This window comes from Leopardus geoffroyi, chromosome C3 (genome assembly GCF_018350155.1).
Source record: "Leopardus geoffroyi isolate Oge1 chromosome C3, O.geoffroyi_Oge1_pat1.0, whole genome shotgun sequence".
NCBI classification, from domain to species: domain Eukaryota; kingdom Metazoa; phylum Chordata; class Mammalia; order Carnivora; family Felidae; genus Leopardus; species Leopardus geoffroyi.
In genome coordinates, this window is record NC_059338.1 from 34,558,431 (window position 1) to 34,584,611 (window position 26,181).

The following is a 26,181-nucleotide window of genomic DNA, read 5'->3' on the forward strand; positions in this document are numbered from 1 at the left end:
CCTTTCACACACACAACTATTCCCAGTTTTCAGGAGCTTTCTGTCTCCCAGGGATTTCTCACAGTTTTATGTTTAGATCCTCAGATACATGACTTATTTTCTCTGCTCTCGTCTCTCCAACATTAATTTTGGGTGAGGAAGCTAGCAGCTTATGCTAGTTTGCCATCTTTTCAGGAACTGGTGACTCATTCTTTCTGGGTAAATGCCTTCTTTCTTGGAGATGCCTTCTCCTTCTCCCTGGTCCTCTTCATTGTGTTTGATAAGACCCGCTGTTGCCGTGGGGAGAAGGATGTTCTAGACTCACGCATCATCATTCCCAATGGCCTGCTCTCTCCTGCGGGATGGCTGATCTGGGCTGGTGCCCGGCCTGATGACCCCTGAGGCCCCAACTAGTTGTTTGGGGCCTCATGCTGGAATTCACCATTAACATCTATGGTCCAGTTTTGTGACTCTGTGTGGGAAGCATCTGTAGGTAGCCCTTCCATCAGACCTCAAGGCTCCGCTGGTCCATTAGCCCACCAGGCAGCTCTGAGTTTGTTCACCGGGGCACAGGAAGGTCCTATGTCACCCCTGCAGGCCATGAGAAGACCTAGCAAGGACCCAAGGGTGGCTTCAGGCTCACTGATGTAGCAAGCATCCTCGACAAGGCTGTCCCTGCACCCTGCGTCAGTTGGCTGCCTGGATACTGGGCTTCTCTTAGATTGAGATTTCTAGTGTCCCTGAACCTACTCCCTGAAGAGGGTCCTGCTGTTCTTCTATTATTCTTGATCTCCCCACATCTATCTAGATGTTTCCATAGTGTTGCCTCTAACCATGGCCTATAGAATTTTGTATAAACTTCCTTTATGACCTCTTTCCCTTTGCATCATAAGTATTTATGTTTCTGTCTCCACGGCAAGAGCACACGCTCCCCTAGGGCAGGTACTGTTAAATAGTTTTCCTTGAACTGCTTAGTGTCTGGCTTTAGGGGTTGGCTTAAAATAAGCATTGGATAAATGTGTGTTGAGTCGAATTGAATAACACAAGTTAAAAAGAGATAAGTGCCTTAAAAGAGGTGTTTGGGGGAGAAAGACATTATTTATGGTTGGGGAATATGAAAAGTTCTCTTAAGAAGGTGAGTCTGAGGGTTTTGACTGATGGAAAGAGAAGAACACTGGAGGTACAGAGAACATCAGGAGCAAAGGCATAAAGACGAAAAAGCACAGGATTCTTGTTTCTTTTCTTGAGTTTCTTTGCAAACCCCTTGTGCAGTGCCTTGGACATAAGCGGCATTAAGAATAATCCGCACTGAGTGAGATAACAATCCCTGTCTCCTCCTTCCTTCCTAGGAAGGTGAGCCAGGAGCTGGGGATGCCCAGTGGTCATAGAAGACTTGAGATCAGAAGGAAAAAATGGGGCGCCTGGGTGGCGCAGTCAGTTAAGCGTCCGACTTCGGCTCAGGTCACGATCTTGCGGTCTGTGGGTTTGCTCCCTGCGTTGGGCTCTGGGCTGACAGCTCAGAGCCTGGAGCCTGCCTCGGATTCTGTGTCTCCCTCTCTCTCTGCCCCTCCCCTGCTCGTGCTCTGTCTCTGTCTCTCAAAAATAAATAAACATTGAATTTTTTTTTAAAAGATAAAAATTTTTAAAAAGAAAGAAAAGGACATTTCTCCGGTATGGACATGTCCTCCATTACCGCATTTCACACCTGGATCTCTCAGTCAAAGTCCCTGCAGGAACTCAATGGCACACCCAGACAATCTAATTGAGAAGAATTTCAGGAAGGAGCTATTTGCAAAGAGGTGAGTTGTTGAAGGAAATCAACAAGGAGTGGTCAGGCACCTCAGGGCCAAAGAAGGCCCATCCCGGGGCCTGGAGGACAATGGGAGAAGGAGCCGCCCCATGTGAGGGGCTGTCCGACAGGAGCTCTGCCTCCTCTAGGGACACTGCCCAACTGTGGGTGTGCACACATGTGTGCCCCTATAAGAGGGAGACAAGCCCTCCAGCCTCTTTCTCCTGCCACCCTCTGGCATCCCCCACCAGTGCCTGCCATTGGCCAAACCCAACTGAAAGCCTCCAGGGGTTCAGTGCAGGGCGTGGAAAGGTGGAGAGCTGGCTCGCAGATGGAAAAATCTAGCATACACCGTCTCACTTAATTTGCACAACGATCTGAGGAGGATGCCTGTAACCATTAACATCTGGGGCTGATGAAAATAAAGCCTGAGAAGTTGACTCTTCCAGGATCAAAGGCTACTCCAAGGAATAATTGGATCTTTATTGTCTATAGGAGCACACATTGTCGTGTGTGAGTGTGTGTGTGTGTGTGTGAGAGAGAGAGAGAGAGAGAGCGTGCAGGGGTAGATGGTGAGGACAAGGGACACACAGAAGGTTGGAGCCCTCCTCTGTCACCTTGAAATGGAATCCCTGGGGAGGCAGGGGGTGCATTATGGTCTAGGTCAGACATTATGGATCAGGATCTGGGAGCTGAGGCTTGGAAGCATGGAGAACACTAGGGCCCCAGGCCCGAGGAGAGGTGATAGTGGTGGTGGGGAATAGTGAGATAGAGCGGTATTCTCTAACTTTCTGGTCTGAGGAGTCCTTCACTCTCTTAAAAAGCATCAAGGGCTCCAAGCAGCATTTGTTTATGCGGGTTGTATTTCTAAGGCAATCTTTTCCTGTACTGGAAACCAAAGCGGACATTTTAAAGCACTTCTTTCAAATTTATTAAAAATTAACAGTAATACAGCTCTTACATGTTAGTATAAATAACATGGCCTTGTGAAAAATATTTTCCAAAATACAAAGAATTTGTAAGTAGCGTGCCATTGTCTTACATTTTTGCAGATCTCCCTAGTGTCTAAATGGATCCCATCTGCTTTTGCAATCAATCTGTTGGGATATGCTGTTTTGGATGAAATATGTGAAGAAGGTCCAGCTCCATCCAAATGTGTAGGTAGGAGTTTTTAATCGGTTTTATCAGAATGTGGCTATTCAGTTTTGATATTACACTAAAACTCAAAAAAGGACAGTTTCTTCTTTTACATTTTTAAAAGTTTATGTATTTATATTGAGAGAGAGAGAGAGAGAGAGAGAGAGCAGGGGAGAGGCAGAGAGAGAGAGGGAGAGAGAGAGAGAGAGAGAGGGAGAATCCCAAGTAGGCTCCACACTGCAGCACAGAGCCCGATGTGGGGGCGAACCTTGAGATCATGACCTGAGCAGAGATCAAGAGTCCAAGAGTCAGACACTTAACCATCTGAGCCACCCAGGTGCCCCAATAAAGGGCAGTTCCCTAAAGGTTATTTGCAATGCAGAGTTTTAAACCATATCAATGAACCCTTTGTACTCAATTGTATGTATTGTATGAAAATACATTGATGATTCTTCTACTTCCAATGGCTCTTTTTTCCATGTGTGATCTTGTAGAATCGTGCATTGGACATTTGGAAATTATTATTTCATTGAGTTATGTGGATCTTCCAAATGCTGACACATTTCATTATACAAGATTTTAAAAACCCCATCAGACTTGTTATTATCACCACTGACCTCATCAGGAAAGATTTCAAATTTGGGGAAGCCGTCCAGTTCATGGTGACAAGGACACGTTTTTCCAAAATTCTAATTTTCACATGAAAGCCAAATTTTATCATCGCGCACAAATTTGTCAATTGGTTTAAGTGACAGGCTCATTTCGTTTTTTGTGTAATTAAACCAACAACTTTGTTCTTGATTAAAAAATTTTTAACGTTTATTTGTTTTTGAGAGAAACACAGAGCGCGAGCAGGGGAGGGGCAGAGAGAGAGAGGGAGACACAGAATCCGAAGCAGGCTCCAGGCTCCCAGCTGTCAGCACAGAGCCCGACACGGGGCTCAAACCCATGAACCGTGAGATCATGACCTGAGCTGAGGTCAGATGCTTAACTGAGTCACCCAGGCGCCCCAACAACTTTTATTTTTAAGCTTTAATTTTAATTCCAGCAGTTAACACACCATGTTACTATCAGTTTCAGGTGTACAATATAGTGATTCAGTAATTCCATACATCACCCGGTGCTCTTCACAACCAGTGGGCTCCTTAATCCCCATCACCCCTTTCCCCCACTCCCCACCCACCTCCCCTCTGTTAATCATCAGCTTGTTCTCTATAGTTAAGAGTCTGATTCTTGATTTCTCTCTCTTTTTCCCTTTGTCTATTTATTTTGTTTCCTAAATTCCACACACGCGTGAAATCATATGGTACTTGTCTTTCTCTGACTTACTCTGCTTAGCATTATACTCTTTAGTTGTATTCATGTTGTTGTAAATGGCAAGAGCTCATTCTTTTTAATGGCTAAATAATATTCCATTGTGCGTATGCACGCATGCACACACACACACGCACACACACACATATATATACACACATATGTATTTATTCTTTCCCGCTTTGTTACGGGTTAATTGACCATATAATTGTGGGTTGATTTCTGGGTTTTCTATTCTTTTCTGTTGAGCTACGTGTCTATTTTTGTGTCAGTACCATACTGTTTTGATCACCACAGCTTTGTCATATAACTTGAAGTCTGGAATTGTGATGCCTCCAGCTTTACTTTTCTTTTCCAAGATTGCTTTGGCTATTCAGGGTCTTTGCGGTTCCATACAAATTTTAGGATTGTTGGTTCCATTGCATGAACAATGCTGTTGGTATTTTGATAGGGATTGCATTAAATGTGCAGATTGCTTTGGGTAGTACAGACATTTTAACAATATTTGTTCTTCTAATCCATGAGCATGGAATATCTTTTCCATTGCTTTGTGTTGTCTTCAATTTCTTTCATGAGTCTTTTATGGTTTTCAGAGTACAGATCTTTCACCTCTTTCGTTAGGTTTATTCCTAGGTGTCGTATTGTTTTTGGTGCTATTGTAAATGGGATTGTTTTCTTAATTTCTCTTTCTGCTGCTTCATTATTGGTGTATAGAAATGCAACGGATTTCTGTACGTTGATTTTGAATCCTGTGACTTTCCTGAATTCCTTTATCGGTTCTGGCGGTATGTGGGTGGTCTTTCAGGTTTTCTATCTCATTTTGTGCATTTTCGAGAAAATCTCTACCGAAACACAAGTCAGGATAACCATAGCTTGTCAGTTCTTTCAAATAGGAATGGTGTTTCGTGTAAGGAGTAACTAGTTCAGTTCTCCACTTGATCCCACAAATGCTTTTTATTTGAGACGAGGACTGGGCTTCACTATGCAGCAGGAAATGTGTACTTCTCAGTCACACAGAATATTAAAAAGATAAGTACTCAAGGGTGGAGATTTAATAAAATTAATGATTTCCACTGCCTCATAAGAAACGTCCATAAGTAAAATTGGCTTTTTTTGTTTGTTTGTTTTTTTACTGTGAGCATGTGGCGAGGAAACAAATAAAATGAGTATTAGTTCAATTTGATGCTAATATTTTGGTTCACACGGCATCAGCAGTTTTTGCCCACCACTGCCTTCGCACCATGGTGCAAATGTCAACCCCCTGAGAAAGACAAATAATGTCTTATTATTATAAAAACATTTTGACCTTAAGGACCCTCGAAAGTGTCTCAGGGAACCCCGGGGGATCTGTGGACTCTACCTGGAGAAGCGCTGGGCCACAGAATCAGGAATAGGGGGCAGCAACGACTGGGAAGGTGTCCCCTGCTGTGGGAGGACCTGCTTCCGGCCACGTCCCCACTCCCTCCACAAGGCTGGGCCTTTGCTGCCCGCACAGACGGCAGCATCCAGGCCTGTGGGGGCTGCGGTGGGGGTGCTGGTGGGCCGGGGATAGACACTTGTACTGGAGGCTCAAGTAGCTTTGCCAAGTTAGACAACGCAGCCTTCAGAGAGTGGGGGACGGGAAGTGAAGCAGAAATCGCGTGGGCAGCAGTTGCTAAAGAGAAAGATCCCGAAGGGCCCTTGAGTGGGCCTTTTAGCAGACGCTCCCAGGAGACTGGCTACGGGTGCGCTGACATGGCTCTGGGTTCGGGCTCTGGTCCCCGCCTGCCCACCTGGTCCCTCACCCCCCAGCGTCTTGGGGCCGTTTAGGCTCTGTTTTTCCTTCTTTAGGAGCATAGAAGGGGAGAGTCTGCAAACGGAGGGCAAACATCTCCCAATCGAAGCTCGCGGACCTGAAGGGGAGTCAGGAATTCATCTTGAGGATCTGGATTTGGTTTGATTTCATTTTAAAGTGCTACATACACCTTACTGGTGCATTGAGCCGAAGCCTCATATATGCAACACCGATTGCTTCTGAAGTCTGATGGCTCACGGTTCTCACCTCCAAACCTGAGTTTGGTCCATTCCGTTCTGCCTCCCACCAGAAATTCTTGACACCCTCATGTCAATCCGCTTCCCTCCTCTGCTTTAAACTTCGCTCAGAATTCACCTCCCTCAGAAATTGTTCTCCACTTCTCTAGCCCTCCTCCGCAGAAACTACTCTCTGATTCATTTTTAGTTCCTCAGTGCTCACAAGAAGTAAAGCTATCATCTTTGAGCAGCAGTTCGTGTTGGGTGTTATGCTGAGTATGTCATGTATGGTGTTTCTAATTCTACTTTTTAATGTTTATTTATTTGTTTTGAGAGAGAAAGAAAGATAGAGAGCGCGCACAAGCAGGCTCTGTGTTCAGGCTGGAGCCCGATGAGGGGTTTAATCCCACGAATGTGCGATCATGACCTGAGCCAAAATCAAGAGTCCAATGCTTAACTGACTGAGCCACCCAGGTGCCCCTTTAATTCTTATAATGGGGTCCCTCCCCCCTCCCCTGCCTCTTGTTCTGGTCCTAAAGTTGCAACAATCAGTCAGGTCTGTTAATTTCACCTCTAGTAGGTAACTTGCATTTGTTGTCTCTCCATCCCCACTCGTTGCCCAATTCCAAGACTTGTCTCCTGCCTGGACTACAGCACAGCCCCTTTTTACTCTCTCCCAGACCCCACGCACTAGAACAGAAGCTTCTTAAATTTTTTTTTAATGTTTATTTATTTTTTTTTAGAGGCAGGGGGGAAGAGAAAGAGAGCACTAATGGAGGAGGGGCAGAGAGAGAGAGGGAGACACAGAATCCAAAGCAGGCTCCAGGGTCCCAGCTGTCAGCACAGAGCCCGATGCAGGGGCTCTGAGTTCATGACCTGAGCTCAAGTTGGACACTCAACTGACTGAGCCTTGCAGGTGCCCCTAGAACAGAAGCTTCTTGAGGGCAGACCTTTCTTGTCCTGTTCAGAGTTCAGTCTCCAGTGCCCAGTACAATGCCCTGTACAGTAACTTACTTTTGACTAAATGAACCGGTGGAAAGAGTGGGTAAATGAAGAAATGATAGCTGTTTTACAGATGAATATATTGAAGGTCATTAAGGAATGTTCCATGATCTCATGATCTTGCTATGAGAAGGGGCCACAATGAGATCCCAGCTGTGTGCATGGGTCACTAAAGCCTGTAACCTCCCACCTGCCTTTCACCCTAGTCAGATATGCACTGTCCCTTTTACTTATGTGCATTTTGGATCAGCCCAGGTGGATTATAAACTTCCCAGGGAGGGGAACGAAGGGAAACGTCCTCATAAGTCCCTACACCCAAGAATTGCCCTGATTTTGAGTTGGGGGACTCAGGGTTTTGAATAGTATTAGTTATCCTTAAACAAATAGCTCCACCTCCCAGAACCCAGTTTCCTGGTCTGTAGATTGGGGATGATAATGTGCACGTCGACCACTCAGCGATGCCATAGGGAAGCAGGGGGCTATGCCTGGGACCAGGGCACCGGCAGTCGGGGTGGAGAGAAGCAGATGGGGCGTAGATGTGTACTGGAGAAGAATCACCGAGCATCGTCGGCGTAAAGGATGGTCATTATCATTCCTGGCTGGGGCATAGGACTGCACTGCAGGCCACAATGAATGTTCCGTCCCTCATTGGCTTTCTTCCCCACCCGGGCTGCCTCCTCTGTCCAAAGGTATTGAAAACCTCCTCTTTTTTCATGCACAAAGCCTTGCAGCCACCTTGTGTCTTCTCTCATCCAGTGTCTGCAAAAGCAGCTGCTCCGGACCGTATGAGGACTCTCTCTCCTTCCAGTTCTCTAGGTTTTACTCTGTTCCTGGACATCTGCATCTCTGTCTCTGTCAGAACGGTGTCTTCAAGGCACAGGGACCCCTGCCACTCCCGGCCCAGCCGTACAAGAGCTCCCCACTTCTATGGATCTGCCACAATCTGAGCCTGGCCTCACCTCCCACACGTGGCCTTCCATCTGGCCTTAGTGGCCTCTTGCCTTCTCAGGATGCTCCCCGTCAGTCAGACTCAATTACTCTTCAAAATTTGTCCTTGGAAGTCCTAAAATCCTTACTCCGGAAGAAACCTGAATGACATCTAATCCAACCTCTCACTCAACTCAGGACTTCCTTCTAGATTCATCTCTAATAAATTGTTCCCTCTGGATCGAAGTGGTTTCCACCAATTTCCTTCTCCAAAGAGGCCCCAGAAGCTCCTGTGCATTTTCTTTGGTATTTTGCCACTTCCTGTGCCTGAACTCCTGCCAAGGCGGCCCGTCCCTCCCTCAGGGCCCCATTCAAACCTCACGCCTCCAAGCGCTAAGCTCCGGCCACCAAGCCAGCAGTGACCTTTCGTTCTTCTTTATCCCCTTGGGGTGGTAGTTAACAACACGAGCTGTTTTGGGTTTTGTTTGTTTTGTTTTTCAAGTGGTCGTAAAACACACATACCATAAAAGTTACCATCTTGGCCATCGTGAAGGGTGCAGCTCTGTGGCATTAAGTACATTCACGTTGCTGTGTGGCCATCATCACCGTCCATGTCCAGAACTTTCTCATCAACTCATTAAACACGAACTCCCCATTTCTGCCCCCACCCCACCCCACCGCCCGGCCCCTGGCAACCACCCTTCCGTGTTCTGTATGAATTCGACAACTCTAGGTGCCTCATACAAGCAGAATCACACGGTGTCTGTCCTCTTGGCTTATTTCACGTAGCGTAACGTCCTCACGTTCATCCATGTGGCAGCCTGTGGCAGCATTGCCTTCCTTTTCAAGGTTGAATAATATTCCATTGTACGTCTAGACCACATGTGGTTTATCCACTCCTCTGTTGGGGGCACGTTTGTGTTGCTTCCACTTTTTGGCTTCCGCGCGTGAGTAAGTAACACGAGTTTTGCATCAGACACAACAAAGCTTAAATCTCAGCTCTGTTACCTTTCCGCCTTGGGTGGGACACCTAACCTCCAGGAATCTCCGGTTTCTTCCGTATAAAATATGATAGTGCTGTGTGCCTTTGAGGATTTTCACAGGCAACGAATGAGGTAAGGGGCATGGAGTAATTAGTGAGCCGTCCTGACAACTAGGAGGTGCTCAGTGAAGCCGGGAAGCCACTCGTATCACACCGTGTCACTTACCAGCATGACTTGGGTGTATTAGCTGCTTTCTTAAAAATTTTTTTTCTTTTTTTTTCAACGTTTTATTTATTTTTGGGACAGAGAGAGACACAGCATGAATGGGGGAGGGGCAGAGAGAGAGGGAGACACAGAATCGGAAACAGGCTCCAGGCTTTGAGCCATCAGCCCAGAGCCTGACGCGGGGCTCGAACTCACGGACCGCGAGATCGTGACCTGGCTGAAGTCGGACGCTTAACCCACTGAGCCACCCAGGCGCCCCAACTGCATTCTTTTTGAAATCGACAGCAGTTCCATCCCCATAGCTCTTGTTAGAATCTCAGGGGGCCGGGACTTGAACATAATAAGTATAGTCACTGACTCTCGGCTGATTGCTTGACTTGGAAACGGTTGTGTGTGCGTGCGTAAAAACACGCGTGTGAGTGTGATCATGTGTGTGTAAGTACGCCTGCGTGTGTGTGTGCGCACATGGGTCACCGGGGAGCACGAGAGAGGCTGTGAGGAAGTGTGCTTGTAGAAGACAGGGTCAACCATAAACATTGCCTCTGCTGTATATGACTCCCATGCAGCATATGAAGGGGGGGGCGGGTGCGGCTCCAGGTCACTGGTGAATGTTTTGTGCTTGCTTCCTCTGTGTTTGCTCACCCCCACCCCTTAGATCTCGTGCTGCTCCCCCAGGGGGTGGAGTGTGTATGGAGTGCATAAGTGAGCTGGGAGTTGCGAAACAGGGTAGGAGGGTACCCAAGGAGGGTATAGAATCGCGGATCCTTTGTTCTGCCCAATGGTCCCCTGCCCCCACTCTATGCACACCCTGAAGGGCTGTTTTCTGTGCCAGCCTGGCCTGCCCATTCCCGCAGCCCAACAGAAGGCCTGTCCCCACTTGGCTTTTGCACACTCTGGCCTTGTGACAACGCAGTCGCCCTCCCCGCGCCTCCCCCTCCCCTGGCCACTTTGCTTTGGCAGGTGTGAAATATTAATTGCCTCACTGGGGACTGGGCTCTTTCTATCTGTCGTGTCTGACCAGAATATCATTCTCTTCTGCAAATATAATTACCAGGGTTGGGGGGGGGGTGGAGGGGGTGCTGCAAGGTAAGGAGGAGGGGAGGGGTGTGTGGGAGGGGTGTTGAGAGGGGCGGCAGCTTTTTTTTCTTAATCGCCTCTCGCCTGTCTGTTAATTAGGAGCCGTGCTTTGCTACATGCTGAGATATTTTGGTTAATTATGAAAGAGAAAAGGACAAATTTGTCACGTCTTTTGTTTTCGTTCCGCCACGTCTCATGGTGACAGCGGTGTAAGGCTGACGGACTGCTCAGGCGGCACTGCCAGATGCTGACGAGCCCCTCCTCGGGAGGCGGGAGGGGCCAGGGGACTGAGGTGGGCAGGGGGCCATCTGCGCTGCGCCTCCGGGGTCTGAGGGACAGAGTCACATTCTTACACGTGAATGTGCAGCGGATGCCAGGGAGGAGCCCATGGGAAAGAAGGGGTGGCGGAGGCACTCTGTCTGCTCTGCCTTGCTGGCTTTAGGCGGATACCCAGTGGAGCGAGCCTGAACTTGCCGTTAGCATTCAGGGCAGACAGGTGGCTTGCCCAGCCTCCTAGGGTCTTGAGGAAGTGGGGGGCACGCTCCTGTTGGAGTGTAGGGGTGAGTACAATACAGTGCAGTAGTCTGCGGGCATGTCATGGGATAGACCACACAGGGGACGTGGAAAGATGTGCTAGTTCTCTGTGCCGTTGTTCACCGGGCTCAGAATTTGGTCTCTGCTTGTACCTTATTCCCTAGAGCAGGATAAGAGCCCCACCTTTGGGCTTTAGGGCTCACTGAGCTTCTGTTACGTGGTGGTTAATTTTATATGCTGTCTTGGCTAGGCTGTGGAGCCCAGTTGTTGGCTCAAAGACCAGTCTAGATGTTGCTGCAAAGATATTTTTTAGATGTGATTGATATGTAAAACCAGTAGACTTTGAGAGAACTAGATTAACCTCCATAATGTGGTTGGGCCTCATCCAATCAATTGAAGGCCTGAAGAGCAAAGACTGAGGTTTCCCAAAGAAGAAGAAATTCTCCCTTAAGACTGCAGTATAAAAAACTCCTGAAGCTTCTCACCTTCTAGCTGGCCCGCAGGGTTTTCTCTTTAATGTTTGTTTATTTTTGAGAGAGAGAGAGAGTGAGAGAGAGGACAGAGAGAGAGGGAGACAAATGATCCAAAGCGGGATCTGTGCTGACAGCAGAGAGCCCGATGCAGGGCTTGAACTCACGAACCGTGAGATCATGACCTGAGCCTAAGTCTGACGCTTAACCGACGGAGCTAGACGGGCGCCCCAGATTTCAGACTCTAGATGGCATCAACTTTTACCTAGCCTGCCCACCTTCCTTCCAGATTTCAGATTTGCCAGCTTCCACGATGACATAAGTCAATTCCTTAAAATAATTCTCTCGCTCTCTCAGTACATGTGTTATAGATAGATATCTGTATCCATACCTATACATGATATATGATGTTCATGATATGTATATATCCTATAAATGTTTCTCTGGTGAACCCTGACTAATACATACCGCACCCCCCCCTCACCCCCGCAGCCTTTGCCTTCAACCTGGTCTTGGATCTGGTTCAAGGTCTAGGGGACCTGGTTCCCTTTCTGCGATGGCAGGAATTGACTGGGTCCCCCAGCATCCCCTGGGCCTAGAATAGGGCCTTCCTGTAATAGGCCTTAATATGTATTTGTTGCACACTGAATGAGTTCATTTGGAAAACAAGAAAGACCTACCCCCCCCCCCCCCAACCAATCAAATAACCATCCAAGGCAGCACAGGCAGTTCCTGACTTATAAATGGGTTGAGTTCCAAAAATTCATTTGAATTAGTTGTCTGAAGCTTTTTCCCATAACAACAAGGATATCAGTGCTGGCATGGCTCCAGGGCTGGCTGCCAAAAACCTATTTAACCCGTAGTATAGATTAAGTACTGTGCATTTGCCATGAAAAATAGTAGAAAACAATACTCTTGCAAGGCTAGTAATTAAAAGAGAAATATGATAGTATTGAATAAAAATAGATGAAATTTTTCATTTTGAACATTGGAGTGTGAGGAAAAATAGGAAAGGATGAGCAAAGTAGAGAGAGACTTATGGAAAATCTGGATGGAGTTTCTGAGTGGTTTCGAAGGTTTCAGAAGCCAATGGGGCCGAGTCTTTATTTGATCTAATTTCTGCTCGGAACTCACGGTTATTCTTCCCCTTCCCCGTTTGCTATATAATGAGGCTCCTTCTTATTGGTCTCAATTAAAACCATTAGTTTGTCCACAAATGTAACAAAAAGAGGAAGTAAAGGCACCCGGGGCTGCAGGAGCAAAAGCTAGAGAGAGAAAGCCCGCAAACCATTGAGAAAGGGTGTGCACCGAAACGGGAAGGGGCAAAGGAGGCCAGGGTCAGCCGTGAGCCCAGCTCCAAAGCTGTGCAGGGAATGCGGAGCTGCTGACTCTGCAGTGCCCCGCGCCGGTCACCAGGAGGCACTGTTGTGCTGTCCTCACCCAAGGCCGGGGGTGAGGTGCCTTTGAGGAGCAGGTGGGGAAAAGCGGGAGGGAGAGCATGTGGTGGACTTTTCCAAGCTGAGTGTTCCTCCTGCAAAGGCATTCTCCAGTTCTAAAGATGGAGATGAGTGTTGCAGACCAAAAAACGCCCAGCATCCAGAGTGGGGAGTGTGGACTGTGGGAGACTCACGGGGAAGTTGAGCCCGGGACTGACCCTTCTGGACCAGCATTACAGGGCCGGTGGCAGGAAGGCAGGGGGCAAGTTTCAAAAAAAGCCATTGGGAGCAAAGTTCCTGAAGCAAGAGGTCGCCCGGTGTGTTCTGGGAAGGGAAATAACCCTGCGACATGGACTTTGTGAAATAAAGCAACATAAATGGGGATGTGAGGATAGAGAGGTCTTGTCGTTTGTTTTTTTTTTTTTAACGTGGGGAGGGAGGAACAAGACGATGAGTTCTTTTGTAAAAACCAAAAGCTTTTGATTTTGAAGTTTTTTCAGATTTGCAGAAAAGTTGCAAAGATAGTGCAGAGTTCCATGTACCCTTCACCCAGCTTCCCCTAATGTTAACCTCTTACACAATCACGGCACATGTATCCAAACTAAGAGATTAACACCGGTACAATGCTAGTATGGAAACTAGATTTTATTCCACTTTTGCCAGCTTTCCCACTGAGCGTCTTCCGTTCCGGGATCGCGTCGAGGATACCGTGTTCCATTCAGTCCTCTGTCTTCTCCAACCTGTGACCATTTCTCAGCTTTCCCCCATGTTTTTGGTTTTTAGGAAGAATACCACAGGGGAGAAGTATCCTTCCCATTGAATTATATCAGGAGGCACATGATCTCGCTGTGACTTATTACTGGGGACACGAGCTCTTGAAGGCTCGCTCTCTCTCTCTTTCAGCCTAATTTTCCAGAATAATGTAGTATTCCTGCCTCCACGTACCTTAGTATCCAGATGAACTAGAAAATCTTTCCTGCCCCTGGGAAACTGCGTGCTTTATCCTCTGTGGATAATTGATCATCAGGATTTTCTGTTGAAACATTACTAGCTCTCTCTTCCCGTACTTTGTTAGAAGCGGGTCACTAAGTCCATACCCAAGGAGATGGAAGTGAAGCTCCACCTCCTGGAGGAAAGAGCAGCGAAGGATTTTTGAAGATGTGGCAAAACCACCAGGTAATAATGCCCATTTGGGGGGGGGGGGAGGTGATTTGAAGCTATGCGAATATTCTATTTCGATGAGTTCATGATTGGGAATGTTGACTCGCTGTAACTGTAGGACAGAGGACGTACTTCGGAGGGAGCTAGAGACACAGGATGAGGGCTCTCGGGTCGCTAAGACTGGGGATTTGTGTGTGAGAGCCAGAGAAGGTCATTCTTTTGTGTGTGGTCAGCCCCCAGCGCCTTGTTGGCAGGGCTGGGAGTAGCTGAGTGTTGAGAACCTGGATGGGGCCTCTACAGACGTGGTCATTAATAGTGGTGGAAATGGGGGCGCCTGGGTGGCGCAGTCGGTTAAGCGTCCGACTTCAGCCAGGTCACGATCTCGCGGTCCGTGAGTTCGAGCCCCGCGTCGGGCTCTGGGCTGATGGCTCAGAGCCTGGAGCCTGTTTCCGATTCTGTGTCTCCCTCTCTCTCTGACCCTCCCCCGTTCATGCTCTCTCTCTGTCCCAAAAATAAATAAACGTTGAAAAAAAAATTAAAAAAAAAATTAAAAAAAAAATAGTGGTGGAAATGGTGGGGTGCAGGCGTGGGAGGAGAAGGGTGCAATCAGCGTGGATTCCTAGTAATGGATCCATCTTTTGCAGGGGAGAGGGCTCAGGAACCCACCCGGCTGTAAGAATTCAGTCCCTCTTGTCTCCTGGCCCTTCCTGCCGGCCCTGGGATGGACAGGAGTGGAGGAGATGGCCTCCAGCTTCTCTGAGGGCCTTCCCTCTGAGTTGTGACAGCAGCCTGCTTCCCGGTCTGCTCGGGAGCTGTGGGTAACCTCCTCTTTAAGGCTGCAGCCTGACACAGCCCAGCTTGCCGGTCCACTGAGTGTCGTCTAATCTCGATCAACCTCCCCTGCCCCACCATCTCCCCAGATCTGGGGACAATCTATAACTGGGACTCCTTTTAGCTCTGCTGATATACAGATAGCAGCAATGCACCAATATGGGAGCTGGTGTCTTAGCATCAGGACCCTTGAGGTTTTGCCCCTTCTATTTTTGACTTCACAACTTGGCTTTAAAGACGGTTGCCTGAATTAGGGAGCTGTTTGTTCCTGCAGAGCTGGGGTTTGGATCAGCTGCAGGGTGCCTCATGGGCTGGTTGGGACCTCCTTTCTCTTTTACTCAGTCATCTCTGTCACTGTCCAGCCATTGAGAGACAGGCTGGCTTGGTGGGGTTCAAAGAGCATTATCCCAAAATATCTCCCAGGATTGATCAAGCCTGGATCCTGATGTCCTGGCTTGAATCACTCGTTGCTTTAGGTACACAGCCAGTTCTCACCACGTGTATGTGTGTGTGTACATGTGTGCACACGAGCACATGGGCGTTAAATGAACTGTCTCTTTCGCATCTTCAGCCTGTCTTTGATTTATTTGATTTCACGGATCTGTGACCCGGTCTATCTCGCCTCTTTCAAAAAGCCTTCCTGGATTAACTTTACACCAACCCAATCTTAATTTAGCTAATTTAACCTCAGTTCTGTGCTATCTCTGTAAATTTAAACGTGAACGTTCAGCGTCTTCTTGTAGAATGTAAGCTCCTTGAGGGTATCTCCTGCCTCCCTAAGTCTGTACTATTGGTAGGCAGGCTAAAAGATGAAAATGGAAGTTCTTTGATCAAAAAGACAAAACGGAAGTTCTTTCATCATATATGGTCTCTAGTGACTTGTGACTCAGCCTGTCCTCTGGAATGGTTGAAGACCTGGATCAAACTGCCAGGAACCTTGGGATGTCACGTCCATTCTCCTGCTTGTGTGCATGTGTGTGCATGCGTGTGTGTGTGCCTGTGTGTGTGTGTGTGTGTGTGTGTAAATGCCTCTTTTTTTTTTTTTTAACGTTTATTTATTTTTGGGACAGAGAGAGATAGAGCATGACCGGGGGAGGGGCAGAGAGAGAGGGAGACACAGAATCGGAAACAAGCTCCAGGCTCTGAGCCATCAGCCCAGAGCCCGACGCGGGGCTCGAACTCACGGACCGCGAGATCGTGACCTGGCTGAAGTCGGACACTTAACCGACTGCGCCACCCAGGCGCCCCTGTAAATGCCTCTTATTCCAACCTTGTGGCTAGGCCTCTCTAGTTCCCAAAATAAATTACCAAGAGGGTTCAAAGAATTGCCCCTACCCTGAGGCAGCAAGCCCTCCTTGTCCCCGCGGAGAAAGGGCCCAGTGCTTAGAATAATGAAAACGCAGACACCTTCCATCCGTCAAGAAGTGGGAAAGCATGCTATTTCTATCCAGGTCTTTTATTCTTCTCCTTGTCTCCTTATTTGCATTCAGTGAGGAGGTGACACATTCTAGAACATAACCTCCCGTTTTCATTCCAGGAACCTAATTGTTATTTCTGTGTTTGTGAAAGATAAAGGATTAGCAAGAATGCTTTGCATTAAGGCGCCATTTGTAAATGCTTTATAATTATTTATGAAATTATCCCACATTTTATAGCATGGGAGATAATAACTTAAATTGATGTATTAAACATGCACAATCATTATTTTAACAATATTAAATGCACCTCTGTAGAATAATCATTTCATAAATACGAAGAAAGCATTCAGAAGTGGCACCTTAATTTAAGACATTACAGGATTCGTGACACCCAAATCCACGACCCTTTTTCTTGAAGACAGATGGAGTTTCTTATCTGGCTGCAGTGTTCCTCTTTCGTGAAGTGAAAATGAATTCTTAAATTAAAAAATATATTATCGAGGTAATTTTGGCAATGTGATGAAGCAATGGGAGAGGAGATAAGCAGAATTTCCAGGGACCAGAACAAATTGGACAAACCTTATCTGTGCTTGTCTCTAGCCTCCCCACGCCCAGGGTACGGGAAGAGTCATCCGGTCTCTGGGTATCCTGCAGGGTCCTGGGGAGGAGGTAAGAACGGGCTAATGGTGGAGACAGTTGCATGATTCCCCTCTAATGCCAGGGCTTGGGGGGGGCTGTTTTGAGCAAGAGAAACCCTAAGATAGAAGATCCATTTTGCACAGCGGTAGATCTCGGCAGTGAGGGGATATAAATCTAAATCCCAGCCTGTTATTTGTGGGAAGCTAGTCTATTTTTTCACCGGGTTAGCGGATCCAAGGCAAATAAGCCAGTCTCCCTGGCAGCGCAGCGCCACTGTCTTTTGCTGGTGGTGCCCTCTGCTGGCCACTGCCAGAATTTCAACACCACATCTTCCACCTCTCCACCAGGAACGAGCTTTCTAGGCTCTGTGCCTATGCCCTGTGTTAAATGTTTTGTTAACATGGTCTCATTCAATTTTTGCAACAATCACTGGATGACAAGACTGAGCCTCAGTGAGTTTAAGTGCAGGCCCAACCTCTTAACCACTGGACTCTCCTGAGTTAGCAGGCTAGGCCTTGAGTAGCTCGTTCTCCAGCTCTGGGCCCAGGGAGGAGTACAAATCTGCTCTGCGCCTAACGACCATGCTCCACAGCCTTAATGGGCTTATTTGGAAGTGCCCCTTAGACTCCAGCTTAAACCTAGCAATCTCTCAAGTGCAAGTCCTTTGAGGGTGCACTGGGTCTTTGAAATGTATAGTATTTACTCTAAGATCTCGTCATGGCCCCTGTGCATTCAAATACTGGAAGTTACACCAGCTCTTCTTTCTTTCTCACCTCATACCCAGGAAAATCTGTTGGCCTCACCTTCAAAATATATCCAGAATCTGGCTTCTTGTTTTTGTTGAATGTTTATTTATTTTTGAGAGAGAGAGAGAGGGAGCGTGCCCGTGCGTGCGCGCGCGCGCGCGCGCACACGCACGCGGGTGGGGGAGGGGCAGAGAGAGAGTGGGGAACAGAGGAGCTGAAGCAGGTTCTGTGCTGACAGCAGACGGCCTGATGCGGAGCTCGAACTCGCAAACCATGAGATCATGACCTGAGCCAAAGTGGGCCGCTTAACCGACTGAGCCACCCAGGCGCCCGGATCCAGCTTCTTTTTGACCGCTTCCACCATTACCATCTTGGTCTAAGGCCTGCCATTGCTTACTGGTGTTATGGCAACAGCCTCCTGATGGACTTCTATAGCAGTCAGAACGAGTCTATGAGGACACAAATCAGAGTGTGTTCTTTCTCCTTCTCATTCCAGGTAAAAGTCAAATTGTCTCCCAGTGATCTGTAGAGCCCTACAAGGCTTGGTGTCTGGCCATAGTTTCCACCTCTCTCCTGCCCTTCCCTTTTGCTCACTCTGCTCCAGCCGATGGGCCTCTGTGGAATTCCTTGAATATGTGAGCCAAGCTCAGCCTCTGAGCCCTTGCACTGGCCGATCCCTTTGTCTGGAATGCCCTTCCCCCAGATATCCTCATAACTTGCTTCCACACCCCCTTCGCACTTGGCTCAAATGCCACCAACTTAGTGAAGCCCACCCTGATCACCATATTTAAGATGGCCACCCCCCACACCTCCCTGCCAATCTTCCTTCCCTGTTTTGCTTTCCTCCATCCATTTCTAGTATGTTCTATAATGTACTTACTTAGTATGTTTATTGTTTATCTCTCCACTCAAATGCAAGTTTCCTGAGGGCAAGTGTTCGTTTGTTGGCATCTGCCCGTTTCCCAGCCACCTGGAAAGTGTCTGGCATGCTGTAGGTACTTAACAAATACTTGTTAAATGCACAATGTTGCTTTCTTGTCCCCAGTGGGTGGGAGATAGAGTCACCAACTGTCCTGGTTTGCCCAGTACTGACCTGGATTTAGCACTGGAAGTCCAGCATCTGGGAAAACCCCTTAGTCTTGGGCAAACAGGGACAGCTGGTCACCTGGATGACAGGCAAGGAGAGTATCAAGAAGAAGGGACAGCTGTCCCCAGGAGCCAGTCAGGCCTTCCCCCGCCTGGGAGTCTGGAGGGGGCGCCTGTCCTCACCACATCACTGGAGGATGGCTCTGTCTCAGAAGAAGCCTTTAGAGTTATTGAAATTGCAGCTTATTAAGAAGAAGAAAGTGAGTTTCTATTTCCCTGTAAGTGGCACAGGAGTAGAAAAACGATAGTGTAATGATGTTCCAGTGGAACAATTATTTTCCTGAGACGGAGGAACATAAAATATCACTTTGATTACACTCTCTGCCTTCTTACCCCACGCCCTCCGGCTGAGTTCAGTGGCCAATAAATCTTCCTCGAGCCTCCCTGACCTGTGGTTGCCGCCTCCGCAGGGACTAGCTGGCTGGCTCGGTCCTCACTTTCCCCACCGACCCCTGCTTCTCCTGACTGTGCTTTAGGGTGATTGATCGGGGCCAGATCCGAGGGCAGAGGTGAAGGGAGACTGAGGCAGAGGAAACGGGGGCAGCTGGGACGCTCAGGACATGACCTTGAACCAGAGATGAAGGCTTGCCCTGGGGCAGGGCAGGGGCTGTGGCAGAGAAATGGAGAGAGGAGCGGAGGTGAGAAAGCGCTTTTAAAGTCCTCCTCGTTAGGATTGTGCGGGAAAGCAGGCAACGGAGAAAGTTGGGTCAGAGGTGAGGGTGGGTCTGGACGAGCAGAAACCACAGGTGGGCTCGTCCGTGCGGCCAGCTCGGGAGGCGTACGTGCAGATCTTTCTCCCTCTTTCCACAAAGTCTCAGTATTTACTCGCGTTGTTTGGTCTCTGAGTCTGCCTGACTGAGTCTGCTTGCGTGGCCATGGCGGAACACCCCAGACTGGGGGCTGAAATAACACACTTGTATTTCTCACAGTTCTGGACGCTGGAAGTCCGCGATCAAAGTGCCGGTGAGAGCCCTTCCTGGCTTCCAGATGGCCTTCTTGCTGTGTCCTCACAAGGGAGAGGGGTGGAGGGGAAGGAGAGGGAACGTGCGTTCTGGTGTCTCTTCCTCCTCTTATAAATGCACCAACCCTGTTGGATTAGGGCATCCCGCCCATGACCTCATTTAACCTTTATCACCTCCTCACAGCCCGGTCTCCAAATACAGTCTCATTTGGAGTGAGGGCTTCAACACACGAATTTGGGAGGTGTGGAAGGGACAGGAGAATACACACGTTCAGGGTACAACATTACCTTGGGTGATTTCCTCTTGGCTCCCGGGTTGTCACTCACTTTCAGCCTGAGGGATTATATCTTGTCCCCAGATATTTAAAGCAGTGGTTCTCAAAGCGTGGTCCTTGGACCAACAACATCAGCATCCCCTGGGAACTACTCAGAAATACAGACTCTCAGCGCTCCCCCCACCCCTAGACCTCCTAAATCAAGGACTCCAGCACTCTGTGTGTGTGTGTGTGTGTGTGTGTGTGTGTGTGTGTGTGTGTGTTTAAATGTTTATTTTTCAGAGAGAGAGATGGAGTGTGAGTGGGAAAGGGGCAGAGAGAGAGAGGAAGAACAGACAGAATCCAATGCAGTCTCCAGGTTCTTAGCTGCCAGCACAGAGCCCATCACAGGGCTCGAACTCACGAACCACGAGGTCATGACCTGAGCCGAAGCCGGACGCTTAATGGGCTGAGCCACCCAGGCGCCCTCCGCAGTCTGTGTTTTAACAAGCCCTCTGCGCAATTCCGTGCAAGGCAGAGTTGGAGAACAGTGTAGGGCCCTGTAGCCAGGATCACAAGTTGGTTCTCTGCCCCTGTCCAGGCCTCTTTTATCACCCGTATTTCTGGACCTAAGCCGGACCCTCGTCAAGGCATCCACGACCCACATCTGATCTCGGCCTGGTACCCTCGCTGCTGGTGGAGCCTTGCCTAACCTGTGTTTTGATCTCCTTCCCTAGCACCCAGGTCTTGTACATCACTGGGTCCTTGTTTTAATTTCTGTCCCTAAACCTAGATGCTCAAGCCAGGGTCCTCCTACTGACTTCCAGGCCTTACTGCTGGCTTTTACTCCTGCTTTTCCTGACTTTTCTGAGTATGGCCTCCTGGGAGTTGTCCACCTGGGACTTCCTTCCTCTGTGTTTCCTGAAGACCTGGGCCGTGAGCTGCTGCCATCCCCTCCACACCACCCCCTCCACCCCACCCCCCGCCCCCCACCCAGCATCCACACCAGCCCCAGGCCTCACGGGGCTGGCCCACCCCCGGGGCAGTCCTGGCCGCAAGTCCACTCACCTCTTAGCCCGCCCGCCAGCTGCGTTATTCTTCCAGGCTGGATCATGTCGTGGGCCGGGACGGGCCCCAGGTTGTTCCCGGGGTGATGCTGGCACTGGGAATGCAGCATTGCACAACTCCACGTTGCTGTGGCCACGGGGGGGGGGGGTGGGCCGAGGTATTGGCCGGGCTCCCAAGTCCTTAGGAGTAAGGACAGGTGGTGGGGTTTTATTTCATTGTCATCAATTATAGGGGTCCTTCAGCAATTGCTGGCTGGGAATGAGAGGGATGAAGAAGCCTATGGTTTTTGTCCTAATTTGTTTGGTTTGGGGCTGGACCCCAAGCTCGGGAACCACAGTAATTAGCCCAGCTGCAGAATTGGGCAAATGTAGCACACGGCTGTCGCTGCTCCAAGGGGCGGGGCTGGCACCAGACCCCTTGGCTCTGACAAGGCCTTTTGTCAGCTGGGGGTGGGCTGTGATTGCAGCAGCGGATGTGGAGGGGGCCGGGGCTCTGCGTTCCCAGCCTCCCCTCCCTGCTCCCTCTCTCCCACCCCTTTTGGCTTGTGGAGCCGCCCCCCCCCCCCTTTGCTGAGTCTGGGGGTGGGGATTAGGGAGGGAGACGACCCTGGGGTTGGGGGGCAGAGGAGAAGGGGCGGCCCAGCCTCTGAGCATCATGGAGGCTCATTTGATGGAGGAGTTGGCGTCTGGCGCTGGATGAGCAGGAGAGAGCTAAGAGAAGGGGCATTGCAGCCACGTGCACATGGAGGCCGTGCAGAGGCCCGGAGCTCTGGGAGAGGGTGTCTGCAACTTGCCGAGGCAACCAGAAGGGCCAAAAGATGGCTCGCCATGCAGAGCCCTGGTGGGAGAAGGGGAGGCAAGAGTCAGAGAAGCGAGGGGGGTGCTGGGCTACGGAGAGGGGCTCCATGTCAAGCACTGGCAGGGCTGGGCCAGGGAGCTCCCATCGTGGAGCCTGCCACTTTCACCCGGAAGCACATTCACGTGGCCTGTCCACGCGGCTACGGGCTGTTGGGAGGTGTGTTCACTGACACGCATCCCTCGGCTTTCCTGGAGCCCCAGGGCCTCTGGCGGGGCTTCCCCCCACCCTGGCTTTCCTTCTGTCCCCCCGAAGTCCTACTCGACCGGCCGCATCCTCAGCTTTCCAGTGTGAACAGTTAACGCCTTCAGGCTCTTGACCTCTGTGTGCTGCCGAGTGTCCAGAAGCTGTGACCTTACGCTGACTCCCGTTCTTTGCCTTTAATTGTAGAAGGAGATAAGAGCGGGAGGGATTTAGGGCGGAGACATTGGGAAGAAAGTCTTACTCATAAAAGTAGGTGAGGAATGGAAAAAATGGGGGTTATCTCAACAGTCGACTCCAGAGCTGTGATAGCTGACCTCTCCAGAGGCTGTGGAGGAGGCCAGCAACCACAGACGTCTCGGGTTCTCTGAGCAGACTTAAAGCCAGATGCCTACCTGGGAGCTAAAGACTCACCAGCTGCCATTTTCTTCCGTAGCTGAGTTGTCTTCCTTGTAGTATGCCCGGAGGGTCAGCCCTCCTAGTACCACAAGCGAGCGCCATTAAGAGAGGAGTAGGGGAGAGGGGATGCCCGGCCTCTGCTTATCTTTGGCCAGATGCCCCTCGACCTCGCCCATGTAGAGTTCTCTTGGACCTACCTCCTTCCTTTGTCTGTCAGCAAGACTGGAGGACATAGCCTTTCACAAACCCATGGCAAATGACAGCCGTTGGCTTCTTCTCTTGCTCTTGCCATTCCCAAAGATTCTGGGTGGGCAAGGAAGAGGCAGGGAAAGGATGAAAAGGCCCATATCCTGAGAGATGGTCGGTGTAGGGAGAGGCCAAGGGAGAAATGAGGTGAGTTAGGGCGGGAGCCCAACACTAGGTTTTGGGGGTTGTGGCCCAAAGCCAGGGCCCAGGTTTGGGGTGAGAAAAGTTTGGAGGGGTGTTTTCCTCAGGCTGGGTCCCCTATAGATGGGCTACAAACCAGAAGGCCACCGACTCTGCTGTGCTGGTGGGGTGGCCTCGACATGTCTGTCGGTACAGTTTCATCCTAAGGGCCTGATGTCCTCCTTGTGAGCCTCATTGTCCTGCCTCTATTTCTGTTTCCCCCCAAGAGTGAACTTTGGTTGAGTAGCAGTGATGTCCATTTTGTTCATCCTTGTGTCCTCTGGGCCTAGAACTTAGCAGGAAGTCCCTAACATTGGTTACATGCATTTGCCCATGAGAGAGAGATGGCTGCTGGGCCCGGAGCTGGGCGTGGTGGCATTCAGACATTTCTGCCGTGGGCTCTCCCATCTAGTTTCCTTCTCTTCTTGTACGTCCCCCCTTCTTCATACTCTAGTGCTGTCAGCTTTTCTTTTCTCATGTTCTCTGTATCCTCTCCATAAACTCGACCCGGTCCCTGGCTGTTATAACCATATGGGCAGATGTATTTGCAGCGTGCCTTCTCAACAGGGACTTCCCTGAAAGCCCAGTCCCTGTGTGAAAATATGGAGCCAGGGTCCCACTGTGCACTCCTCTCAGGGTCCTTCCAAGGATCCACCTGTCACTTCTCTCTCCAAGGCATTCGGATGAGTCACACTTCATCCAGCCGGGCTGGGCAGGCCCAGAATATGACTTGATTATGTTGCTCTGACCACATGTCATATCCCAAGGTCCCACTCGACCTGTTGGTGTCACACTCCTTTAGAAGAGCGGAAGCCTTGGGGCGCCTGGGTGGCGCAGTCGGTTAAGCGTCCTACTTCGGCCAGGTCACGATCTCGCAGTCCGTGAGTTTGAGCCCCGCATCAGGCTCTGGGCTGATGGCTCAGAGCCTGGAGCCTGTTTCTGATTCTGTGTCTCCCTCTCTCTCTGCCCCTCCCCTGTTCATGCTCTGTCTCTCTCTGTCCCAAAAATAAATAAACGTAGAAGAGCAGAAGCCTTTCACGCACCACCATCAGAAATAGACTTCGTTCTCCCGATGCAACTGACTAGGTATTGGAGCTCGGCTCCCAGAAGATTTATCAATCAAGGCAGCACTGTGAGAAAATACAGACAATTAGAGGTTAGTGCCTTTTAGAGAAGACGCTAATTTGTAGCACAGACAATAGGAATTTTTGAGGAGGGATCGATGCGATGAGAAGGCAAGTGTCAGAATGACGTCAATGAGTTGGGCAAAAGTCGACTTCTAGAGAATATCTGGAAATCGCTAAATAGTTACCTTAGCTGTCTATACCTTCTATCTCAACATCTGCTGCCATGGAAAACAATAGCCAATATGGATGATGAAGAAGCCAGAAATTTTGCGATATTCTCATCCATCAAAGAAATTGTCTGCTCCACACGCTGGTGTCCAGCCCGTAAAGTCCCTTTAAATGAACCAGGCTTGGGAATCTTTATGATGGCCCCCAGAGGTCCCTGCCTCTTGGTTTTCACCTCCTTGTATAATCCCTTCCCCTTTGGCATGGGCTGGATTCTTGATTTGCCTCTAATGAATAGAACATGTCACTTCCAAGATTAGGTTATAAAAAGACTGTGATCTTCATCTTGGGGGTTTGCTGTCTCCTAATTTAATCTCTCAGTTTCTGGTTTCTGTCTCTCTCTCTTTCTCCAGTCATCAGCGACCACGTTTTGCGGATGCTTAGGCAGCCTATGGAGAGGCCCGTGGGAGGAGGAATTGAGGCCTGCCAGCAACCAAAGGCGGGAGCTTACAAGTGGATCCTCCCCACTGTCCTAAGAAAGCCTTTAGAGGAGGCCACAGCTCGGGTCTTCAGCTTGACTCCAACCTCGTAAGAGGCTTTGAACCCTAGTCATCCGGCAGAGACATGCTCGGATTCGTGATGCACAGAAACTCTGAGGTAGCAAATGTTTGCTTTTCTAGGCTACTGAGTTTTGGGGTTTCTTGTTACACGGAACGATAGATAATTAGTAAACCTGTAATATCACCAATCCTTGATCTCGGGGATTCCTTCAGACTCCCTCATTCACCACTGTCTCCACTCACCATTCTCTAGCACCTTGACTCTAGCTCCCTAACCCCCTAACCTCTCATTTTGACCCTTTCTGTCTTTGGCCTCTTGCCTGGCTTCTTGGGTTGATGGTCAGGTCTTGGCCTTATCATGTAGCTTTGACCTTGGTTCTTCTTCAGACACAGCGTTGAGGATCTGCCTTCTGGCACCGTGCTTTATAATCTTGTGTAAGAAACTATAAACTCCTAAACTCTACTCTGGCCAGGCTCACCTCTCACCTGCTCCAGGTCTATGCAGAAGCAGGATCAGAAAACCAGCTTGACTTAGTAGAACAGGAAAGCTTAACCAGACACTCTGGAAAGATTTTCAGTGAAGGCTGAAACAACCTTCTTATCATGAGAAAATCCATACATTGTAGCCCTTCGTCCCCATTCTGCTAGCGTTCCTATCAATCCGGACTTTCCTGCATTTGTTAGCTGATGGATGGCAAATGACTGGTCCATTGCTTTGTAAAAACAAGATGTTGTTTTCAGATATTTATCTTTCCTCCCTCTCCCTCCCTCCTCCGCTTCCCTGAAAAGCTTTCATTTGTTAAGTCTAGTCGGTATTTCATTCATTATTATTATTATCTTTGAAATTTAGACGTTAAAATGATCGGGTCTGGATCGGTTATGGGGCTCTGGTGACTTAGGGTAAATGTGTAAATATGTTCTGAGACTGAGAGAGTCTGTGGCTACTTTTTCTCAGTCACCCTGCTTTCGTGATAGCTCAGGCCTCAGAGTAAACCCACGGCTGACTCAACGTTGGGTACAGAACCAGAATTTGATCCACATCCACTGGATTGTCTATGATAGATACTAGTGATTCAAAATAAATTCGACGTGGGGTGCCTGGGTGGCTCAGTCCGTTGAGCATCCAACTCTTGATTTCAGCTCAGGTCGTGATCTCACAGTTCTTGGGATCAAGCCCTGTGCTGATGGCACAGAACCTGCTTGAGATTCTCTCTCTCTGCTCCCCGCCCCCCCCACACACACAGAGTCTCTCTCTCTCTCTCTCTCTCTCTCTCTCTCTCAAAATAACATTTAACATTAAAAAAATAATAAATTTGACATTTCTGTGGGGGTTGGGGGACA

The 26,181-nt window shown here is 49.2% G+C and overlaps 2 long non-coding RNA genes across 4 annotated transcripts; one reads left to right on the forward strand and one right to left on the reverse strand.

The window, feature by feature from the left end:
• The first annotated feature begins 2,826 nt into the window (after nt 1-2,826).
• Nucleotides 2,827-25,028, forward strand: LOC123587023. 2 transcript variants are annotated; one of them, XR_006707096.1, is made up of 2 exons: nt 2,827-2,929; nt 24,694-25,028. It is a non-coding gene; the product is annotated as an uncharacterized LOC123587023 (long non-coding RNA). The 2 variants fall into 2 exon arrangements; XR_006707095.1 differs by lacking the exon at nt 2,827-2,929 and adding an exon at nt 11,570-14,059.
• LOC123587022 lies at nt 17,917-23,799 on the reverse strand. 2 transcript variants are annotated; one of them, XR_006707094.1, is made up of 5 exons: nt 22,224-23,799; nt 21,108-21,944; nt 18,559-18,676; nt 18,076-18,127; nt 17,917-17,964 (listed from the first exon to the last, which is right to left on the reverse strand). It is a non-coding gene; the product is annotated as an uncharacterized LOC123587022 (long non-coding RNA). The 2 variants fall into 2 exon arrangements; XR_006707093.1 differs by having other exon boundaries at nt 21,108-23,799.
• Nucleotides 25,029-26,181: the final 1,153 nt, after the last annotated feature.